The 21,276-nt window shown below is 41.8% G+C and overlaps 1 long non-coding RNA gene across 1 annotated transcript; it reads right to left on the bottom strand.

The window, feature by feature from the left end:
- Nucleotides 1-13,877: 13,877 nt before the first annotated feature.
- On the bottom strand, nucleotides 13,878-18,568 carry LOC121637655. The gene is made up of 4 exons (XR_006009915.1): nucleotides 18,367-18,568; nucleotides 14,293-14,415; nucleotides 14,046-14,208; nucleotides 13,878-13,913 (listed from the first exon to the last, which is right to left on the bottom strand). It is a non-coding gene; the product is annotated as an uncharacterized LOC121637655 (long non-coding RNA).
- Nucleotides 18,569-21,276: the final 2,708 nt, after the last annotated feature.

Raw genomic sequence — 21,276 nt, 5'->3', positions numbered from 1 at the left:
TTTATATTTCGCTGAGAACCTTCAAAACCTCTCTGAAAATCCTCTGTGGCTCTTCTGACCGTCTATAGACGGTCAGAAGAGCTTCGACCTCCTCGTCGGTCCATTTATCGCTTGCTCTGTTGTTGTTTTTGTCCGTATGTGCAACCGTGTTTTTTAAATGTGGCGGGGACACAAAATGCGGAAATCTGACAAGGGGCGTAGCTACCAGTCACCAAACACCTACGTCATGAGGGTTCCTATAGAACCCCGTTCAGACCCTGCCTCGGACCAGGAGCTAAAATGGTTATAGGAACTGAGGGCTTTGGTCCCTAGTTCCTATATGTCGGTATGCGCGAAAAAACGGCCTGGTTCCTGAAAAGGTTATAGGAACTGCAAAAGGTTCCTACAGTCGGAAAGAGCCTATTAAGGATGCATACACCTCATCCCCCCTCCCCCTGCTGGGTCGCTCAGATCACAGTCTCGTACACCTCGTCACAGACTACACCCCGGTGGTGAATAAACAACCCCCTGTGAAGAGGCCTGTGAAACAGTGGTCTGAGGAGTGCAGTGCTAGGCTCAGAGACTGCTTCCAGTCAACAGATTGGGATGCACTCTGCAGCCCCCATGGCAGTGACATTGACAGTATGACCCACTGCATCACGGATTACATTAATTTCTGTATGGAAAACACTGTGCCATCCAAGTCGGTGCGGTTTTTTCCCAATAACAAACCCTGGGTAACCTCTGAGATTAAGGCCCTACTAAATGAGAAGAAAAGGGTCTTTAACTCGGGGGACAAGGAGGAGCTGCGCAGAGTTCAGAGGGAGCTCCGATATAAAATCAGGAAGGGGAAGGATTCCTACAGGAGGAAACTGGAGAAGAAGCTGGAGCAGAACAACACCAGGGACGTCTGGAGAGGACTGCAGAACATCGCAGGCCATGGAAAAGGAGTGGGGAGAGACCAAATCAGCGGGGACAAGGACTGGGCAGATGAATTAAATCTGTTCTTCAACAGATTTGATTCTGCCTCACCTCCCTCTCCCACCCCCACCCCCACTACCACCTCTTCACACCTCCTCTGGTCAGCCGCCCTCCTCCCCCCTCTCTTCGACCTGCCACCCTCAACATCTGACGCCCACCAGCCCACTGCCCCCCTTCCAACTAGTTCACCACCCCCCTCTATCCCTCCTCTAACACTCTCACCACTCATCACCCCCACATCACCACTTCAGTTATCCTCCACCCCCCTCTCCATAACAAACGATCAGGTGAGAAGTCAACTTAAAAAGATCAAGGCAAGGAAGGCCCCAGAACTAGACGGCATCAGCCCCAGACTACTCAAGGACTGTGCTGAACAGCTCTGTGGTGTGGTCAGGCACATGTTCAATCTGAGCCTGAGCCTAGAGAAAGTCCCGGCCCTGTGGAAGACCTCCTGTGTGGTCCCGGTACCGAAGATACGGTGCCCAAAGGAGCCCAACCACTTCAGGCCTGTTGCCTTGACTTCTCACATGATGAAGACCATGTAGAGGATCATTCTGAAACAGCTAAGACCCCTGGTGGACACTCAGCTGGACCCCCTGCAGTTTGCCTACCGGCCTGGGATTGGAGTGGACGACGCCGTGATTTACCTGCTGCACAGATCACTGCAACACCTGGATGTCAGCGGAAGTGCTGTGAGACTCACGTTTTTCGACTTCTCCAGCGCTTTTAATACTATCCAGCCTTCACTGCTACGAGTGAAGATGGAAGGTATGGGAGTAGACCAACACCTGACTGCATGGATTAAGGACTATCTCACCAACAGACCACAGTATAGGCGCATTCCGACAGAGAAGTTCTAAGAACGCAGTTCTAATAACTGTCCTAGTTCTAAGAATGGACCTTCTCCAGGGGAACTGTTTCATGTTGCATTCGCACATGAGTTGAGGGCGGTAGCGGGACCGATGTGACGCATACGTCTGCGACAGTGGCGTGTGACTTTAGCGCCACATAACAACAAAACAAAACCCGCTAAAAACAAAACAACAAGGCAAGCTAATATGGAGAACGAAGAGATCGTAGTGTTCATGCTCTGCTTGATGGAGATGTTACTGATGGACTATAAAATCAGGCGTCTCACGTTGAGGCTGGAAGGCTCCTGAAAGTCAGAAGATGAAGAATCCAGCGGCAGAAGATACGCCGCAGACAAAGGAGACGACGTGTAAGTTTAACTTATTAAACATGCGCCGATTGTATGCGTGTCTTATGAGTAAATATTTCAGACGGCGGGTTTATTGTAACTCGTGTTCTGCATTTCAGACGTTGCTGCAGCTCATTGAACTCCTCACCGTCCGGCTGGTCCGGAGCAAAGCTGATAACTAGTGGGAAAAGGTTGTTCTCAATTTTACCGATGAGCAGTGGATAGAGAATTTCTGTATGTCCAGGGAGACGTTTCAATACATCTGTGGCCCCCTGCACTGGAGAGGATGGACACAACCACCTGCTGCAGATACTGAAGGAGATGGAGAACAGCCTGGATGCTTTACCTGCTGCCTTCCAGCTAATCACTACACACCTCTTCATAATAAGCATCATGTTCTGGAAGTTCAACAGACAGAACATACATGTATACATGATGTATACATATGTATATATTTTTTTTTTTTATGTGCAAAATAAAGATCTCATCATCTGCTATTAAGCTTTGTGTGTTTTATGGAATCATCAGTAGAAAGGTGGAGGAGTAATCCGTCACTGAAGGGTTGGTTGTGACTGAGTTATGGTTTAGAATTATGAGGACATAGTCACACAGATTTAGCGTATATGAAGGTAAAAATATAAAAAGGGTGGTGAAATGTTTACAGGTGTGTATTTGATGCCAGATCTTTGTTAAACATGATAAACTTCGTTCTGTGATATGGAGCATATTATAAAGTTGATAAACTAATGTAATTTACACCCAGGGATAAGACTTAAAATGTAGCGACCAAAGATGGATTATTTAATATTTCATAGCTGTGATAAGTTAATAACTACTCAATATTTTTATTAGCTAATATTTTATAGATGTGGCCAAAGCACATCTAACAGACACAAACTGAATACTTCAGACACAAAGTCATTTATTTTTTTATAATGAATACAGCAGAGCAAAAATAACTATGTACATGTGTGTATATGCTGCATATCACACTGGCTTTTCCTGCCACACGCAGGAGTCATTTGCTGCGGCGTTGCCCGAGTAAACATATCGGTGGTACAAGCTGTCCAATTTACTGTTTTTTCGGTTCGTCCCGCTCCGGTTGTCGTGGTCCTTAACTTATTTGTAGTCTTGTGTGAGTTTTCGACGTGCGCTGCTTCGCGTTATCCCGCGTTCTCTGACTGAGAGCTGATCGTCAGGAATATTTTTATATTTCGCTGCGAACCTTCAAAACCTCTCTGAAAATCCTCTGTGGCGTAGACGGTCAGAAGAGCTTCGACCTCCTCGTCGGCCCATTTATCGCTTGCTCTGTTGTTGTTTTTGTCCGTATGTGCAACCGTGTTTTTTAAATATGGCGGGGACACAAAATGCGGAAATCTGGCAAGGGGCGGAGCTACCAGTCACGAAACATCTACGTCATGAGGATTCCTATAGAACCCCGCTCAGACCCTGCTTCGGAGTAGGAGCTAAAATGGTTATAGGAACTGGGGGCTTTGGTCCCTAGTTCCTATATGTCGGAATGCGCGAAAAAACGGCCTGGTTCCTGAAAAGGTTATAGGAACTGCAAAAGGTTCCTACAGTCGGAAAGAGCCTTATGTGAGGCTGCAGCACTGTGAGTCTGACGTGGTGCTCTGCAGCACAGGTGCCCCTCAGGGTACGGTGCTCTCTCCCTTCCTCTTCACTCTCTACACTTCGGACTTCACTTACAATAACACACACTGCCACATCCAGAAGTTCTCCGATGACACAGTCGTTGTTGGCTGTGTTTCTGAGGGGGACGATCTGGAGTACAGGACCGTCATCAGGGACTTTGTCAGCTGGAGTGAGCGTAACCAGCTCCAGCTAAATACCAGCAAGACAAAGGAGATGATTGTGGACTTCCAGAGGAAAGCATCCTCTCTCGCACAGGCGAACATCCAGGGATCGGACATAGAGGTGGTGGAGAACTATAAATTCCTGGGTGTTCACCTAAACAACAAACTGGACTGGTCTACAAACACCCACGCCCTCTACAAGAAGGGACAGAGTCGCCTCCACCTGCTGAGGAGACTGAGGTCCTTCGGAGTGTGTGGGACTCTCCTTAGGACTTTTTATGACTCTGTGGTGGCCTCAGCCATATTCTATGCTGTGGTCTGCTGGAGAGGGAGCAGCACAGACAGGGACAGGAGCAGGATCAATAAACTGATCAGGAGAGCGAGCTCTGTCCTGGATTGTCCTCTGGACTCCGTAGAGGAAGTGGGGGAGAGAAGGATGTTAGCCAAACTGACATCCATCATGAGCAACACCTCTCACCCCCTACATTACACTGTGGGGTCCCTGAGCAGCTCCTTCAGCAGCAGACTGCTACACCCACGGTGTAAGAAAGAGAGGCTCCGCAGGTCCTTCATCCCAACTGCTGTCAGACTCTACAACAATCTGTAACACCTGAATCAGGCAGTCATGTTGTAGTCTGTTTACACTGTTTACACAGTCATTCATACCGTCACCTTATACTGTTATTGTTTTTTATGTTTATTGTGTTATATTTAATTCTTAAGTTTATCTATTTATTCTTTCTTTTTTCACTTTCTCTGCTTGCTGCTGTAATACGTGAATTTCCCCGTCCGTGGGATCAATAAAGTTTATCTAATCTAATCTATTATAAGAGTTAAGGAAATAGTAATAATAAACAATAATTAAAAACGTAATCAAATGAGTGTTGCCCTTTGTTGCAGGGCCAGCCTGTCCCCGCAGCATCACGCCCAAGCCGAACAAGATTTCTAAACCTATTCATGCTTAAACTGATTAGTTTCCAATTTATAATAATTTTCCTTGGAATACATGTAGAACTGCTCGTTAATTTCCATGTTAATATCACTGACAGTGTTTACCCTACCATTGTACAGGCCTGCCAGCTGCCAGGCCAAGGAGGCCCGCCACCAGGCAAATATATTAAAAAAAATAAACCAACATGCCAAAAATAACCCACCTATCATTTAATTCATATCAGTCATCATTTCCATTAGAAGGCCTTTGTGCAGCATCAGAGTACCAAGAGATTCTGGACAATTCCATATTCCCAAGATTTGTGGGAAAAGTTTAGAGATGAACCCCTCCTCTTCCAACATGACTGTGCACCAGTGCACAAAGCAAGGGCCATAAAGACCTGGATGAGAGAGTTTGGTGTGGATGCACTAGACTTGCCTGCAGAGTGCTGAACTCAACCCAATAAAACACTTTTGGGATGAATTAGACAGAGCCAGGCCTTCTGGTTCGACATCAGTGACCTCACAAATACTCTTATGGAAGAATGGTTTTTTAAAAAAAAAAAAAATCCATAAACACATTCCTAAAACTTATGGACAGCCTTTCCAGAAATGTTGAAGCTGTTATAGCTGGAAAGATGGACCCACGCCATATTGAACCCTATGGATGAAGAATGAGATGAACTGACGTTCAAATGAGAGTCAAGGCAGGTGAGAGAATGCTATTAGATATATAGTGCATCTGTTTGACCATCCTCCAGGACCCTTGAATAGACCTTCACAGGGGGGCTGAGGAGTGTGAGCCCTCTGTAGTTGGAACACACCCCTTGGTCCCCTTGGTTTGTAAAGAGGGGGGCCGGCACCCCATTCTACCAATCTAGAGGAATTGGTCCCAATATTGGTGCGATGTTAGAGGTGTGTCTCATATTGAATGGGAACTCAAAGTGAAAAATTAAAAATTGATTTGCTACTCCACTTTCTAGGAAAACAAAAATCACCAGCTGGTGACAGGACAGAACAGGACAGTACAAATCTACACCTGTTGGTGTCACCTGGAGGTTCACATCTTTGGACTCGTCCTGTGCTGTAAGATAGATTTGGCAGAGATGGTGCAGTAAACAATTTTGTTGAATGAATTTGAGATTGATTTCATAGTCGTGTGTAAAAATTTGAACGATTCTACATATAAAACTAATATTTCAGGTTGCTATTAAAAAAAATAAAATAAAAAATAAATGTTCCACCCTATGTCTATTTTTAAAACTCATCTTAAACCCCATTTTTATTCTTTGGCTTTCAGCCCAGTATGACACTGTTCCTGTTTTAATGTGCAGTGGTTTGTTTTATTATTGGTTTTATTTGTTTATATTTGTTCTTTTAAAATTGTTCATTGTTTTAAAACTGTTTTTAAAACAATTAACAATTATTTTATTATATTTTATGATATTATTTATTTCCTGGTTGATTTTGTACTTTGTGTTGCTTTGTCCATTTATGTACAGCACTTTGTTTCAGCTGTGGTTGTTTTAAAGGGCTATATAAATAAAGTTGAGTTGAGTTGAGTTCCACCCATTGCTTGCTAAGCAGGCAATTGCATAAACACCTCATTATTTAAAATATGCCATTGTGTCAAGTTTCATGCAGTGCATTTCACTTTATTTGCTCTTATTTCTTCTCACATTATTCTTCTGGAAATTTAAAGTCATTGCATATCTTAGCATTATCCAAATACCAAAAAACTGGTCTTACCTTCAGATTGAGGTATAGTCTGTCCTGCTGTGGATGTTATGTCTGACTGCATTTCTGATGACAACAAAATAGGACTCATTTATAATGACTTGTACCCAGCTGCTGTTGCCCAAGATCCTGAGAGAATACCCAGTACAAATAAATTACTTACCCGAGTCCCCAGAGTTCTGTGATAGCTCCTTGACAGGACAGCCCGAGGACTGACCCAGATCTTCCACGTCTTCAAGTTGTGATCCCTTATCTTCTGTGCTGCTGTCTTCTGAGTCACTCCCACTGTCTTTAGCTTCAGAGTCACTGACTGATATCTCATCTGGACAAAGGGAATCATCAGACAATAGTAACAGACACAGTGGATTGATGACTCAAAGATGGGACAAAACTAGTGGAACACTTTACTTTTTCGACAGATGCAACAGTTGGCTGTGTTGGTGTATCTTTTCTTTCTGACTTTTGGTTCACCCCTTATCATTTCATCTTTCTTAATTTAAAACATGAAAACTTAACTTTTTTTGCCCCTGCTACTAAATTATTTGGAATAAAGAATCATTAGAAACTGGAATCACTAAAATTTAAAGAATGCCCAACCCTAGTTTGATCTGTACTCACCTTCAATCTCAATTTCATCCAGTGATTTCCCCTGCAGGCCAGAAAGATCTCCTTTTTCCATAGACAAAAGCAGTTTAGAAATCTTGGCCAACTGCATGGTTGGGACTGGCAACCTATAGAAGTCCCGATGGACACGGATATCATGTCCAAGGAAATCAGCAACTTGGTCAAGTTCGTTGTTTTTGAGATTCAGGATCTGAGAGAGTGTCGCGACATGCTTCCTCAGCTGGGTGGACCTGAGGAGCTCGGGGTGCTTTGCTCCACACTGGCTTGCATATATCCGTAGGCAGTCCTGTCCTCTGTAGTGGCTCAGAGCTTGAGGTCTTCCAAACAGGAAAACATTGTTGTTATAGACACCACATTCCTTTCTTTTACTTGTCAGTCGTGTCAGGGCATCCACCATACGCGGTGTAAGAAGAACAACCACCTTCCTCTCTCTCTTCCCAACAATTTCCACTCTGGTGAAGTAGCTGCACAGCTGCTGCTCCAGTTTGGACAGGGCCATGGCGACATCTTGGTGCAGCTTTGTTCTGTCTCGTTCCTCAAAACTTTTGAGACGCATTTTTGACACTTCTCCAGCACGTCTCCGATTAAATAGAATGATTTGAGCTAAAATAACTTTACTTAGCTCAGCATACGTCTTGGGTGTGGCTTCCTCCATCAAGCTGCTAACAGCAGCATCTGCAGACTTCTGCAGGTACAGGTGTAGTGTCCGAACGTCCTCTGTGAAGGGCAGTGTTGCTGGTTTATTATACTTCACACTACTCAGCGTGTTCAGAGCACTGTGGGAAACCAGCTCGCACCACTTGGAGGTGTACAGTCTACTGAATGTTTCAGCTGACTTAACAAGTCTGTCATCCTCAGCCATCAGAGCTCGACAGTGAACAATGTCGCAGATCTTGTTTAGTGTGTGCCCCAGTTTCAAAGCTAGGCTTGGTGTACGATAGGACAGCTTTTCTTCATCAAAGCCAGCAACTTTCTGAACTGCCTTAACAACCATCTCAAAGTTACTTGGCTTGATGGCTTCCTCCATGCTGTGTATTGAGAAGTCACTGCGCAGACAGACCAGCAGCCTTCCCACTTCACGAAGCTTCTGTCGCACATACTCGTGTTTTGTGGGGTCTTGTCCGTGTCTGTTATAAAGTGACTGGGCAAAGTGCACAATGGAGAGGTCATTTCTCACAGCCAGACCAGTTTCATCCATCTTCATGGAGCTCAGAATCTTCCACATTCCACTTGAAAAGTGTTGGCTGAACACCGTCTCCTGGGCCGTAGCCATAATCAGCACTCTGGTTCTCCCAGTCGGTTCCTCCGAATCCTTGTCGTGTGGCCTACAGGGACATCGCCGCACATGTCGCCATAGTTCTTTGCGGATATATAAACCCATACAGTGCATACAGTGCACAAAATTCCCAGTCACAGCAGCAGCTTTTGGCTTTCTCTTCACTTTCAATTGACCCATTTCACCTTGAAGAATGGCTGAGTTGTGTTTAAAATTTCCTTTATTTCTCATTTTTTCAAATAACACTTTGCGTTCCTTCGAGTGCTCTGGCAGATAAAATGCATATGATACTTCTGGGTGTGACATGTGGGTTTTCAGGTGTCGAGTCAGTCTACTTTGTGGCTTGCCACAAACGAAACAGAAGTTTCTATTGGTCAAGCTGGGATGTGTGGGAGTCAAACTGCATTTCTTCTTAACTTTCCTATTTGACGAGTTTTGTTCAGGAACTGCTAAATCAGATGTTTCATCAGCACTGACATCCATATGTCCAGCGGTCGAGTCCGGGTCAATGGCAGCATCGTCTATGTCATCAGCCGGAGCCGGACAATATTTTGATGTACCAGCTTCATCTGGAATACTTGTGTCCAACACAGTGGATGTGTTGCCACTCAGTAGCTGTAGTCTTCGACTCAAATGCATTTTTGACTGATGAGGCAATGATGATGAGGGTGACCTTGAGTCAGAATCAGAATCCCCTGAATCGGAGTCCGGTACATACTCGCTTCCAGAGCTCTTACACTCATCGAGGTCTGATGTTTCATCCTGACCTGTCATCTGTTTGTAGCAAGATATATGCCAGAGTCCGGGACAAACTGAAACAGATTTACAACATTTTTGTCTCAAGTCCAACTCTACACAGGAACATTCAATTACTTCCTTCTCTGTGCCAATTAAAATTCTGTCCACACAAACCTCAGTTTAGAAACTACTGAAGTTTTGATCATATAGGACTCCCATCCATAAAGAATTGGGAGATCTAGGAGATCTTAACTGCTCAAATTTTAAACTTTATCCCAGTGTGAGTAAATATCAAATCACATCTCCCGAACACAAATCCCCTGCTTCTCTGTTAGCCTGCATGCCCTAATCGCACAAAACAACAATGGCGTCACCCATGGTTGGGTTGAAGCTTGTACTACGTATGATTGGGATTCTATAGATAAATCTATACCATTCCTCCACAATGTGCAAGTGGCCACACAGTGACATGTACAACATGTTCTTAAATCTACCACAGATAACAACCAGAAAGCTGCCTATTATCTAACTTTCCGATTCAACTAAACTTAAAAGTAGCAATAGAAAAACTAAAAGCACTACAAGAAAACAGTGAATTGAAAAAGAGTTTCATCAAAAATACAAATAATAGAGTGCCCTGTATTTGACAAGCTCATTTAAAACATGTTAACTTTTTTGGCCCTGCTTCTTAGAGGAATTGGATTTGAAATGGAGGAATCGCAATGGGAACCGAAATCATTCAAATTCAAACAATGCCCAACCCTACTTTCTATATAGCGTACACTACAGCAGCATTACAGCGTGATTTACAGGTCTGGCATTTAAACTACAGCTATTCAGTAAATTATTTTGAATGGAATTCATAGTATATATGTAGCAAGTCAAATGGGATTTGATTTGATATACGACAGCAATTTGACAAATACTTATGGACAAAAGCAGGATTGGAGCTAATTCTGTCTTGACAGAATACAAATTCAAACTGAAGACCTGGTTTGGCTGCATGTGGATGTGGCCTAAAACAAGCTTTCAAATTGTGCAAGAGGATGTGCCAATAATCAGATAGTTCTGTTGTGTGTCCCATACACTGAGACTATGGTCATCAAAACAGGTGATCTGGGTTTAAATATGACCTGTGGTCATTTGCACCGTGTGACTTTAAGGGTTTTAGACCTTATCCACTCAACCAAGACACTTATTTTTCACAGGTTGTGCACTCAATAGATATTTTACCTTTGCAGTTGAACCCCATCCATCTCAGAGAGCTGAAAGGTCCCAGGCAGTGACTGCACTTGTCAAAGGCAGACATATCCCTACACACCACATGGTGTTTAGGACACTGACAAAAATAAAACAAAAAAACAACAACATATAAATACATATATACAACTAGAAACGCTTTCAGAGAGAGCAGAACTCTGCCAAGCGTATTGACTGTCATCCAACATTGCAGTCATGGATCATCACCAAAATATATTTGTTCATTGACATTCACAACAAGTTCTGAAAATTTCATCAAGATCCGTCCCTAACTTTTTGAGTTATGTTGCTAACTAACAGACAGACAAACAAACCCCGATAAAACATAACTTCCTTGGCGAAGGTAAATATATATAAACACCTTAGAGACAACAAGCCTTCTGTGAAATTTCTTATGTATTCATTCATTTTATGTACTGCTTGTATAATTCAGGGTGGTGGGGGTTGCTGGAGCCTATCCCAGCTATTATCAGGCAAGGGTCAGGGTACAACCTGGACAGGTCACCATTCTGTCACAGGGCTAACACAGAGACAAACAACCACTTACGCTCACATTCACTCCTAGGGACAATTTAGAGTAACCAATAAACCTAACAAGCATGTCTTTGGACAGTGGGACGAAGCCGGAGTACCTGTGGATAACCCACGCTGAGACGGGGAGAACATGCAAGCTCCACATAGGAAGGCCACTGTTGGAACTGTCCAAACCCCTCCTCAGCTGGGGTTCAAACTAGCGACCATCTGTTAGGCTGAAGTGCTAACCACCACACGACTGTGCAGCCCATATTATTTGAAAATTATTTATCAATCAAAATAAAAAGTGACAATAGAAACTTGAAGGAGACAGTAAGTAAACATCAGTGGGAGTGTGACTTTCGGGCCATTAAATACACTGGGTTACTGTGTCAGTACAAACCACCACAAAATCAGGTGAACATTACTTACCAATACAGAACTGGGCTGGGGCTCAAATTCTGGACTCTGCTCCCTCTGGCTCACAGATATGGAAGCGTGCCCCGTCTCCATCATGCACTAAAACACAGGACAGATGGGAAAAAAAAAACAATGTAGACCAGAAGAATCGGAAGAAGAAGGAAGGTTTGGTCACAACACTGAGCTAGTAGAAATAAACATGAAAGATGAGGCTCAGCAGTTTTTATTCCCAGTGCAACCTTTGTAGACTCAAAAACCCTACAAGGATTAAAACTACCGAGCAGTCCATTCAACACTGAGACGTACCTGCTCATCATCAGCAGCATTAGGATCTCTGGGAGGTATTTCTGGAGCAGGTTGCTGTGAGGGGACAGGAAGTAAACATCAGTGGGAGTGTGACTTTCGGGCCATTAAATACACTGGGTTACTGTGTCAGTACAAACCACCACAAAATCAGGTGACCTCACACACACACACATGCAAAGTGAGATTCCAAAAGAATGAAAAGCCTCCAACTGATGTGTCCACATACACACATTCAGGTAATATGTCCGTACATCCCACCATGTAGCAGGTGGTTCCTCACACACACTCAGAGTCAAGTTAGAAAACTTTGCAGTATTTTGGCTGTGGATGACAAACTCCTGTAAAACATTACTTACCTCTACAGAACTGGGCTGGGGCTCAAATTCTGGACTCTGCTCCCTCTGGCTCACAGATATGGAAGCGTGCCCCGTCTCCATCATGCACTAAAACACAGGACAGATGGGAAAAAAAAAACAATGTAGACCAGAAGAATCGGAAGAAGGAAGGAAGGTTTGGTCACAACACTGAGCTAGTAGAAATAAACATGAAAGATGAGGCTCGGCAGTTTTTATTCCCAGTGCAACCTTTGTAGACTCAAAAACCCTACAAGGATTAAAACTACCGAGCAGTCCATTCAACACTGAGACGTACCTGCTCATCATCAGCAGCATTAGGATCTCTGGGAGGTATTTCTGGAGCAGGTTGCTGTGAGGGGACAGGAAGTTAACATCAGTGGGAGTGTGACTTTCGGGCCATTAAATACACTGGGTTACTGTGTCAGTACAAACCACCACAAAATCAGGTGACCTCACACACACACACATGCAAAGTGAGATTCCAAAAGAATGAAAAGCCTCCAACTGATGTGTCCACATACACACATTCAGGTAATATGTCCGTACATCCCACCATGTAGCAGGTGGTTCCTCACACACACTCAGAGTCAAGTTAGAAAACTTTGCAGTATTTTGGCTGTGGATGACAAACTCCTGTAAAACATTACTTACCTCTACAGAACTGGGCTGGGGCTCAAATTCTGGACTCTGCTCCCTCTGGCTCACAGATATGGAAGCGTGCCCCGTCTCCATCATGCACTAAAACACAGGACAGATGGGAAAAAAAAAAACAATGTAGACCAGAAGAATCGGAAGAAGAAGGAAGGTTTGGTCACAACACTGAGCTAGTAGAAATAAACATGAAAGATGAGGCTCGGCAGTTTTTATTCCCAGTGCAACCTTTGTAGACTCAAAAACCCTACAAGGATTAAAACTACCGAGCAGTCCATTCAACACTGAGACGTACCTGCTCATCATCAGCAGCATTAGGATCTCTGGGAGGTATTTCTGGAGCAGGTTGCTGTGAGGGGACAGGAAGTAAACATCAGTGGGAGTGTGACTTTCGGGCCATTAAATACACTGGGTTACTGTGTCAGTACAAACCACCACAAAATCAGGTGACCTCACACACACACACATGCAAAGTGAGATTCCAAAAGAATGAAAAGCCTCCAACTGATGTGTCCACATACACACATTCAGGTAATATGTCTGTACATCCCACCATGTAGCAGGTGGTTCCTCACACACATTCTGAACTAAGTTAAGATGTTTACAGCCATGTCATGGTTTTACCAGGCAACAGTGTGAGATGAAAATTGAATGCCATAATGTGAAACCTTAAAATCCAAATATAGTGATGGACTAGCCAAGAGCACATATAAATTGTACATTCCTTTACCCCCTGTTGTTTCAGTGCATTCACATGGGCTGTTGTCAGACATTCCTTGGAGGGTGTGTCATCACAGTCATTTGAAGACTTCATACCAGATTCCTACAGGTTAAATTGACAAACATCAAAATTAATGTAATCCAGTCCACCAAAATATTTTCCACCTACACCGTTTCCCCATTAACAATTATTATTAGAGCCTGAATAGTTACTCACCTTGCATCTCCATGGCCAGTCTGAGTTACCATAATTATATGTGATCTCGTCTCCTGGGTTAATGTCCCGGATTGCAAACAAACACAAGTGGGGCTTTCCTTGCACACTTAAATACTTAATTCTGGCATTTGGGTTGATATGGTCATCATTAACCAGCCTGCCAAGCGATCCATCTTCTTTTGCTGCGTCAACACTTCATAAAGAAAAAAAAATATATGTCTTGCAATGTGTATTTTCCTGATTTCAGAACCCATTTAGGTTCTGACAATCAAAGGCAATGTGTCTGACCACTGCAATCAAATAAAGCATCAGCTTTAATACGCACCACCAAAGTTTTCCATCAAAGCGAAACTCGAACATAAAATGTTTCAAGGCATCATGGTAAACCCTCACTCGTCTCTCACATTCCTGTTTGCTGACAAGTTCACCACGATATTCTAAAAGGAAGTCTCCTTTCTCAAATGGCTCACAAGCAAAGACACCCCTACCTGTTCAAGACATAAAAAAAAGTTATGAAAAGTCAGGCAAAACGCTCAGTTTTCAGATAGCAGTCATTGTGAGATGTAGCTAACCTTTGAAATCACTGATGTATTTAGCATCAAGTCCTCTTTTGTCTTTTCTAGTTTCAATGTGAAACTCTGCATCTTGCTTTGGATTTAATTTCCTCCGTTTTGGCATTTTCATTGTCTTTCAGCCTATATACCCAGAGATAGAGTTAACTTTTTTATGGTTGATTGTAAAACACATGCAAGCAAGCAAGCTTATTTGTATAGCACATTTCATGTACAAGATAAATCAAAGTGCTTTACATAAAACATTAAAAGCATTAAGAAAACATTTTAAAATATAGGGCAAAAAATGTACACTGAGGTGCTCAGATAGTCTCAACGAGTGCCTGACAACATACTAGAGGAGAAATAAAGGAAAGTATACCTGGCGATTGCTGTTTTGGAGTCTGTGTTCAAATTTCGCGAGTTATCCCGCAATAACTTGCGTCAAAACAACGGTGGAAGATTCCACTATCTGCACTGACGACCCATTGCTTTTGTTTTATCCTGTTATTTAGAAATAAACTAACTATCAGGTGATCTGGCACAAAATCACTCCAATTGTCTCACTTCACCTGAGGCAGGTAGCGGAATCTCCCACTGGTGTTTTGACGCGAGTTATCGCGATTTCGGGATAACTCGCGAGATTTGGACACAAACATAGCAATGGCTACATAATACAGATACTTTCGTTCATTTCTCCTCACTAATATGTTGTCAGACACTCGTTGAAACTATCCAGCGAAATTCCCCTTTACATTTACTAAAATATCTCACTTAAAAAGTTAAATGTTTTGAAAAGTCATAAAAAAGGGCCACATATACAGATGCTAATCTGCAGAAAGACAGCTGAAAACTCTCCTCACACACAAAAGTCTCTTCTACATTTGATCACCTGTCTGAAAGATCTGTGATGACACTTGCCTGTCTGGATTTAAATTACGAGCAAAACTGACAGCTGACAAACGCAGGTGCTCCATTTCACCCTATCTGTACAACCAAAACACGTCTAACGATGTAAATGAGCCGAAAGCTAGTCTGGAACTTTCTCGGAACCATCACCAGATGCCTGCCAGATGTAGGTGTTTTAAATTAACATTAACTAGAAAAAGCTGTTATTAGCATAACAGCATGTGTGAATGCTTTCATGCTAAATGATTGTACTGAAATGCTGAAAAGATGGCTGAAGATGGTTGAAAAAGCTGAAATGTCTTTGTTTAAGAGGTATTTATTAAGCTAAAATGAGAAGTTGAAGGACTTGAAGCTCAAACTGGAGTTAAAAGCTGCTGAAAGGCTGAATGGTTGAACTGAAATGTGTTTAAGATTGCTGAAGATGGTGGAAAAAAGCTGAAATATGGTTGTTGAAAAAGTATATATGAAGCTGAAATGAAGAGTTGAACAATTTAAAGCTGAAATTGGTGTTTAAATGTAGTTAAAATAGTGGAAAGTTGAACTGAATTGTGGTTAAGATAGTCAAACATGGCTGAAAATGGCTGTAGTCTGCTTGTTGAAGCATCAGCTAATCATGAAGTAATCATGAAGCTGAAGTCAATAGTTGTATTTAAAGCTGAAAGTGAATATTAAAGGTGCTCAACTGGTTGAAAGTAGAAGAAATGATTGTAAAAGGCAGAAAGAGTGGAAACAGAGTTGAATTGGCAGCTGAACCACAGTCCATCATGTAAGTGGGGAGTAAAGGACATGATGAGAATAATAAGGAGGACAAGGAGGAGACAGGAGAAGAGGACAGAGAGACATATGTGGACTCAATAAGAGGACAAAACATTCTTAATCTGAATTACTAAAACTGAATGAATTAGGTGAATGGTCAACTGGCTGACAGCAGTCAGTGAGTTGTCATGACAACGGCCCCTCACTTAACTGACAAGCAGAGAGCAGAACTGCACTGTTCCAATCACTTTGTGCACCTTCCGAACAACTCTTGTTTAAGAGAAAACTACAAGAGTTATCAAAAAACGTTTTTTCGCCGTGAGCACCAGGAGGGTCTGGGGAACGCAGGGATGTGGTTTATTTTACTGTAATGTGAACAGAATTTAAATGGTGACGAGTTAAAAACACATGACAAATGCATTTTCCTCTTAGAATCCACATTAGAATGGAAGTGTATGGGAGCAAAAGTAGACTTTTCCTCGCTTGGAGAGGCATAGTTGGAAATCTGTAAATCTCAGCTCTGTCATTCTTGGTTTTCTTCAAAGCCAACTAAAATTCTTCAGTTTTGATGTATAATTTATGTCTCTACGATGAAAATGGTAGAAGTTATGAGAAATTGGAGTAGTGGAACATGCTTAATTTGCATAATTGTCCATTTGCATGTAATGTAATGGCCATAGGAAAAAGAAATAAGATTGTGGAGAGACAAAAGGTGAGTGAAAAACACCCTAAATATGTTTAGAACTACAAATAATTTATTCTGTTGATTCTTGGTTTGTTTTTTGTTTTTGGATTTTTGTCATTCAAATTGGCCATCACTTTTAAAAATAAGCTTTGATAATCTTTGTCGAGATCCACATTACATAAATCATTGTCCTTTATTGTTAACTGTTAGAATATCAAATTTAACCACTGTTAAGGACTGTTAAGCTGCGTGGAATTGCTCTATGTCTAAACCTCCTCCTTTATCCGGGCTTGGGACTGGCAAAGTAACACAAAAGAGAAACTTTGGCAGAGTTAGTTTTCGTTTTTTTTTTTTTTTTTTCATTTTTTTTCTTTAGTTTTCTTACTTTTAGTTTTGTTTCTAACCTTATGCTGCACTTAGAAGCCTACAACTGATGTATCCATTGATTGGCTCTTTGAGCATCGATATTTGCCATTGGATTCAGCACCCTGCTACTCCCAGACTTTATCAGGCTAACCAAGCTGTCAAGAAGTTTAGGAGGATCTACCTTCTCACCCTCAAAAGCCTTGGTGGCCAACTGTACCTCACCAAGCACTGACTTCAAAAAAGTCAGATACAAGATGTTTTGAGGATCACTGTACATGGAGTATAAAACTTAAGGCATGTAACCGTGTTCACTGGACTTATTAACTGCAATTATTTATTTTAGTATGACAGAGAAAAAAACATTTACATCCCGCTCTGTAAGCCAGGGCGGGATCAGCGGCGCCTTTGCGCATCACAATTCGTTTTCAGTGTGTAAGCGGAGCGGTGTGGGTCTCCTCTCTGCTGCTCTGACTGCAGCCTCTGCCCGAGCTACTGTGAGACTGAACACCTGTGTGAGTGTTTTGGTACGGGGAGGGGCTCCTGCAGCACACGCTGCTCGTTCACGACAGTAACTGCAGAACAACATGGGCTTTCAAAGAGTCTCCAAAACACCAGAAAGTCTCCAATAACTACAGTAAAAGTCGCTAGATTTGTCGCTAGTCGCTTTTGACAAATAAAGTCGCCAAGAGGGTTTGGAAAGTCACCAGATTTAGCGAGAAAGTCGCCAAGTTGGCAACACTGAATTAACTGACGGTACCAGCGGGTGTCAGTTAAAGAGTAACACGAAAACGAGATACAAATCAGACGTTAAGTTTAACTGTGAACCTGCTTTACTCCCCATTTTTTATATAAACATTAGAAATATGTTGCGTTTTTGCATTGAAAAAAGAAAGCTCTAAACCAGTTAATATAAAAGCACGTGCCAAATTAAAATGCCAGTTTCTCACGAGTGCACTGCAGACGAAAAATGGAGATTTAAATAACCCAAAGTCGTGTAAAGGGTTCCTTTACAGCTCAATACGAAGCTAACAGCTAGGATTCGCTATTTAACTATACCTGTGCACGGCGATAATGACAACACCATCAGTGGTTGTTTAAAGTGAAGGCAACTAACCAGTCAATATATACTGTCCCAGGCCTGGCTGATATAAGATTAATTTACCTGAATGCATCGATTAAACTACGTTTTTGTTATTAAGAAATCCAAATATGCAACGTCTATTGAGCTGTCACAGTTTGATATGCTCGACATTTTTTCACACGATATTTACAAAAGTACCATCAAACACTTAATAAACAAACCACACTGGGTTCTAGACTTTACGTTTACATGCAAAATACAGTAAATACACAGAAAAACAAGTTAAGATAGTGCTTACCTGTCGACTTCTCCATTACATCTTCCCACCGCGTGCTCCCGGGAAAATTCCTGGCCTCTTCCGGTTGTGTGTAATCAATTGCGGGAAACCAGTATGTGTGTGTGTGTGTGAAGATGTAATGGCATCGAGCTACCGCTTGGCACGCATACACACACACAAAATGTCAAGTGAGGGTAATACACTGACAGTCCAAAAACTCAGGTAAATATTACTTTTAGAAATAATTTAATGCATGTATATTATGTCATCTGTGTAGTAAGCTCATATTTTTATCATATCAGGTAAAAAAAATGAGTTTCAGACTGTAAAAATAAAAAAAACAACTCTTGAATTAGACTGACACTGGCCATGTCAGTCTAATCCCAATAATCCACTTTTCCCAGGTGGTATGTCAGGTGATTTGTACATCTATACCAGGTATACCAACACACACACACACACACACACACACACACACACAAAAAAAAGCTCTTTCTCTTCATAAAGACAGGCATGATTGAAAAATCTCAGACATGCCAAATGAAAAAGTGGCGATGTGGCCCCTGTCTCTGAAGTCATGTTGGCCAATCAGAAGGTTGAGAAAAAAAAATGCTTCCAGCAAATCCAAGAATAGTAAAGCAAGAAAAGACAGAATTTTTGTGTGTTCTGAAACTGAAGTGGAGTTTATCCTCAATATTGGGAAAAAGAAGAAAACATGGACTCTTGTCAGTCTATATATACCTCAACATAAAGCATGCTTCTATTCGCTATTTAACCAAGAAATTAGTGGTAGATATAGTCATGCAAGCCACAGAGATGACTGCTCACAGTCTGGTGCTGTAGTTATCCTGTCCACACATAATTGGCACAGCTGATGATTTAAAAATCGTTACCTTTTAAAGGCGTTATATATAGACGGTAAAAAAACAAGGTACGCCCTTTTTTTTTGGATAACTATCTGATAACTATCAAGTGACTATAGTAAAAAGAAAAAACAACTTATAAACCGGATAAGGTACTATGTTTTTAGACAACTATCAGATAACCATGACAACTAGTGTTGAGTTTGTGTGGATGATTCTTCATTGGAGATAGCTCAAATGCAGGAGACACAAGACAGGTTGGCTTCTTTTTAAAGTTTACTCTTCGGCCGAAAGATCTGCACATCTTCCCATACTGTGAAATGTATCAGACTCACAACGAATGAGGTAGCCTTTAGAGGGGAGAGCACGTGCAAGCAGTCACGGCTGTACTGCAACATCTGGAATGAAGCTATTTTAAAGTTATCTTAAAGTCTCTACAAAAACCTCTCTTGCACATCATTGGTTTTGTCAATGCAACAGATCACAAGCACCAGCTGAAATATCCATTATTTCATGAGCTTGAATGGAGAAGAAGTTTGCACTCCTGATTTATTCTATGCACTCTCTCAAAACTGAGAGCATACAGTCAAGGAGATCCTTGTGTACAGTCTTAGATGTTCCCTAAACACTGTAGCTGTCTACAAGTGCTTGTGTAGAGTTGCATCTAGTGATGCTACAAAATCCACCAATTTTCTAAAAATGACAAGATTTTCTGTGCTTTCATCATGTCCACAAATGTCCATCATGCCTAGAGTGGATTAACACAGAAATGTTGATTAAAGTACATTTCTGTTGATGAAAGTATGTTGCACTATAGTTAAACTGCTTCCTTGTCTGGACAATACTGATGCAAAACAAATATCCCAACAGATGTCTTCAACTTGAGTAAAACATATTCATGAAATAGTCATTTATCCACTTTAGTCCAAATCAAAACCAAAAATCTTTTTTCCAATTACTGAATAGAATATTTTGCATTATAAACTTCTGCTTTCTATTCAATTGCATGATGCTGCAAATAAACATAAAGTGCAAAAAAAATGCTTGTCTTCCGGGAGCGTTTGTGGATGTTTTCATGTGGTCAAAATCAAACTTTTGTCCCTGCTTGTAGCTTTTTGGCTATTTATTTAATTCTACTACAGTTGCCTCAAATCTATCCTTTCTGTGCCTCCATTTTGGGCTGTCCTTCTGCTTACCTGTCCAGTTCTTCTGTAGCATGTTGGAAAGCTAACCAGCACTAGTTTTACATCATCTTCCACCTCTTCTTTTTAGCTTTCCTTTTTCTCCTCCCAACCCATAAACCTACCTTTCCTTTTGTCTACTGCAAGATCTCCACAGACATTAGTTGTCTCCTTTCTGCCTGACTGAGCAAAATTATTCCACAATAAGTCACTGGGCTAATTCACTGGCATAATCACCTCATGCATTTGAAATTTAAATGATTTCATGAGCGGCAGCACTGCTCCCTCATTACAGAATTCCTCTACAGACTCAAACAATCAGGCAGGGCACACAGGAAGACACAGAACAACTTTCACCTGTGGGTGCACGTGTGTGATGGCGTTGCATATGAGAGCTGTTAGCTTGTCATTTTATGTGTGTGAATGAACAACTTGTTCATTCAAAGTATCACAGTAACACCTTAAGAAGCAATCAATACACTTATCAATAAACTGGTACTAGCTAAAGTCTGGTTGACTTTTGACCTTCAAGGGCAAAGTACAGCTGCTTTATGAAGACTTCATTCAGTGGCCGACACTCCAGATGCCTCCTGGTGACAGCTTGACTGGACTCAAACTCCTGGGAGTTTGTAGCATTGATTGGTGTGTCAATATGGAGTCAGACACTCGGAGACTGGTGGGCTCTCTCATATCTATATGCACAGACACCTAAATAAATTAAGGATATCAATGTCAAAGAGGATATAAAAACATCTACATCCAGAACATAAACCTAGATGTCAGAGGTGTTATCTGCATTACACTCATTTGCATATATGATTTTTTTTTTCTTTTTTATGGCTGAGGCCATCAGAAAATGTCAAAGAATAAAAAGATCCAAAAATATA

Source organism: Melanotaenia boesemani, chromosome 4, assembly GCF_017639745.1.
Source record: "Melanotaenia boesemani isolate fMelBoe1 chromosome 4, fMelBoe1.pri, whole genome shotgun sequence".
NCBI classification, from domain to species: Eukaryota; Metazoa; Chordata; class Actinopteri; order Atheriniformes; family Melanotaeniidae; genus Melanotaenia; species Melanotaenia boesemani.
This window is presented reverse-complemented; position numbering and strand designations above follow the sequence as displayed.